Here is a 3878-nt window from a genome sequence, read left to right as displayed (position 1 = left end):
TTTTAGATACATCTAAATAAGGTACATCTAAAAAACTAAAAAAAATGTTTAAAATTTTAAAAAATATTCACTAAAAACAAAAAAGCACGAAAAATAAAAAATTTAATTTTCAAAAAACTTAATTCAAAAAACTCAAACCAAACACAGCGATGTTTTCTGAAACTTTTGCAAGGCCAGGCCCTCTGTCCACTCTTCCCTCCATCCCTGGAATTTACAACACTGTTTTAAGCATGGAAACAACATGAGCTTGGCATTTAGAGGTTGTTTGGAATGTCCTAAATAAGTGCACTTTTATCTTTTTGGACTAAAAAATTGAGGAAGAAAATATGGATGTTTGGGTTAACTTTTTGACTTTTTATAAAAAAATGTGTAATAAAAAATTATAAAAATTGATTTGTAGAGAAAAATTAGGATTGGGAGTTGTGCAGCCGTAATTGTTGACTTTTGATGAATAGTGTTAACTTTTTAACTTTTTGAGTAACTTTTTGGCTTTTTGACTTTTTTGCAATATGCCAAACTTCGCCTTAGTTGTTGGTGGGGAACAGAGACCACATAGTTCATGTTTTATTTGATTTCTTAAAACTATTTTTAGAAATTTGTTTGAATAAATAGAAATTATTTTGACGAAATTAAACAACAAAAAAATATTTTAAAATTTTCAAAAATTATTTTTTCCATTCCAAAAATCAAACTATATGAAAATAATAAGTATTTTTTAATTTTTTTTTTACTTATTTTACCAAATTTTAAAAATTTTCTTTTAAAATAGATTCTAAAAATCAAACGAACATAAACACACTGATCAGTGCCCTGAATCACCTAATAATTTTTTGGATAAAATAAAAAAACACTCCCTAAGGTTTATTTTAAATACGGATTGCCTCTTATGTTCTAAAAATTACATCACATCCCTTCAAGTTTCTAATTGCATAAAAAATGACTCATTTTATTAAGGGAGAACTACATGCAGATGGGAGTTGAAATTTTTTTTTACAAACACATAGGGAATGCAAGTGTACTTGTGGTGGAGTGCAAATGAAAGACTGTGAGGGTGCAAGTGTCACTTGCACCCCTCCATGTGTTGCTAATTTTTTTCCCAACTCCCACTTGCATGTAATTTCCCTTTTTATTAATAAATCAAGTCAGTTAATTATTTTGGATATCATAAATATATTTTAATTAATAATTCATATAATTTTATTATTGTATAAGAGGGTAGATAGGAATTTTATTTTTTTATGTTAAATAAAAAATTATGTCAAGAGGATATCTATAATTTTCAAAACCACAAAAGCAATCCATATTTTAAATAAAATGCAACAATAATTTTATTTGCACGCCACTAATTATCTTAGTACACACTATTTTCTCACTCTTTACCCAGTTCACATCACATCTAAATTAAAAATCTTGATTTTGTCCCAATCCACACCACCCTTTTTCAAATAATACCAAATTACTCGCTTTTCTAACAAACCCTAACTTTTAGCACAGCCATTTCCACAGCCTCCTTTCTCTCATGCTACCACCATCAACCACCGCACCTGCCCAATCTCTATTGCAGGCCAATTGTCTCTCTTTAGCACATTCTGCTACCAGGCCAATCATCCCTCCCTAGCCTCCTCATCTACTCTCGCGATCACCACATCGTAACCTCCAACCGCAGTGAATCCCTCAACCTCCATGCAAACCTTTCCCTACCATCTCCATTTTTTGCTCCCTCTGAAACCCTAACCACCGTCATCATCTCTCATTCTCCTCATTCTCGAAACCTAACCCTCTTTCTCTCATTTTTGCCCCATTAAAATGCTAGCCCTAAGTTTTTGCCGTCAAATACGAATCTCTCTCTCTCTCTCTCTCTCTTTTTCTCTTACTGCAAGCTGCAATGGTAATAATGAAAGGTTCAATGGTGGAGGTTGCAAGTAGTGGGTTGCTAGGGATGATCATTGTAATGGTAGAGGCAGTGATGGGGTTGAGAAGGTTATGACAAGTGTCGCAGCTAGTGACGAAGTGATTGGACATATAGTGGACTAAGAAATGGGTGGCGATGGGTTGGTGAAGGAGGGAACAGGTTTTGGCAGTGAATGTGGCAGAGATTGGTAGTGTGGCTGGTAGTAGTGTGGATTGAGATATGGATTAATAGATAAAAATGTAATTTGCTTGGGAGGTAAAATAGTTCCGTTACGTAACTCGAAATTGGCCCAAATTCAAAACGACATTGTTTTGATTTTTTTCTTTCTTTCAATAACTGGCAGAAGAAGAATGAGGTGAAGAAGAAGAAGAAGAAGAAGAAAGAAGAGAAGAGGAGAGGAGCAGAGAGAGAGAGAGCGAGAGAATCATCATCAACCAAAAATCAAACCCACCTAATACACCATTATCAACACAACAAAGAGAGAGAGAATCATCATCATCAACCAAGCACATCATCATCATCACATATAAAGGTCAACCAAAAAACGAGCCCACCATAGAGATCAACCAAAAAAAAAATGTAAAAATCTAGAAAAAAATTTCAACACATCATCCTCGTACACAGATCGAAGGCCGGGCGATGGAGAAGAATCGGAGATTGGAGGCAGCGATTGACGGGCGGTGGAGAAGAATAAGAAATCGGAGGCGGCGATCGACCCCCCTCTCTCTCTCTCTATTCCCTCTTCCCCTCTCTTCTCTCTCTCTCTTTTTCTCTTTCTCTTCCTCTTCTTCTCTTTTCTCTCTGTTCTCTCTGTTTCAGACATATAAGGAGGGGAAAAAAAAATGCCTAAAACAATGTCGTTTTGGGCAGTTGAGCCATTCGGGGCAGAGAGATTTCGAGCTACGAAGGATTATCAGGAGGTAAAAATCTAATTAAGAGAATTATGATGAGAGTGCTGTTAATAACATCCCAATTAATAATACTCTGGAGCTCCCATTTCTTTGAACGTCTACTTACAAAATTCAAAATTGAAAAAATTACTAAGAACCCCTCGCATAATACTAAAACTATGATTCTTAAAACACTACACCCACTAAAATGCATACCCCTTCCTAAAAACTCTTCCAGTTTCTAAAACCTTAACAATTTATTACTCTCAAAAGTATTTGAAAATTGACCTCTCTCACGTTCAAACTCATTGTGTCATTGATCTCTTTTCACCTTTGATCTTTCATCGCCGACCTCATGGGACCGTGTTTAGATTTGTTCTAAACTATGTTGGACATTGAACTTTCAAACAAATGAAATTAATTTAGTTAGACCTTGCCGAATTACTGTCTATAATTCATCTTATATTGCTATTTTTTGGCATATATTTTGGAGTTCAGTATCAAAAAACGTCGAATCGTTTACATTATTATTATTATTATTTTTTGTATGTTTGAAAAACCACACCATTACAAGGTCAATTTCTTTCAAGCTGTGAACCATTGTGATGTTCCATTCGTTTTCATAATATTGGGGTTGTCGAAAAAACTTTCACTCATTACAATTGTCGGAAAAGTGCAAACTATCTAAGGCTTTCTAGAGAATACTAGCTGGCATTGTCGGAGAAGCTTACACAAATTGGGTGTTATGAAGATTTTGAAGTATATGGGTAATAATGGAGGTGTATACTCTAAAAAATCCTACGTTATGAATTGGTGAGAGATTTAGTTGTGAGATGAGATCTTCTAATTACATTCACATCTTTTTTAATAATTTTATTTGAGATATTATTATAATAAAAAAAATCCAAATAATAAGTTGAGTGCTAATGCATTCTTTAAGTTATGTGCAAACAACGACACTACAAATTTATCATTATCAGCTCAAAATTTTATTTTAAAAAAATTAATAATTCAAATTTATTTTAAATATAGGTCTCATATTTTATCAATTCAAATTTCATTACATAAATACATTC

Source organism: Camellia sinensis, chromosome 10 (genome assembly GCF_055761805.1).
Source record: "Camellia sinensis isolate YWXY chromosome 10, ASM5576180v1, whole genome shotgun sequence".
Classification (NCBI taxonomy): Eukaryota; Viridiplantae; Streptophyta; class Magnoliopsida; order Ericales; family Theaceae; genus Camellia; species Camellia sinensis.
Note: the sequence above shows the minus strand (reverse complement) of the source record.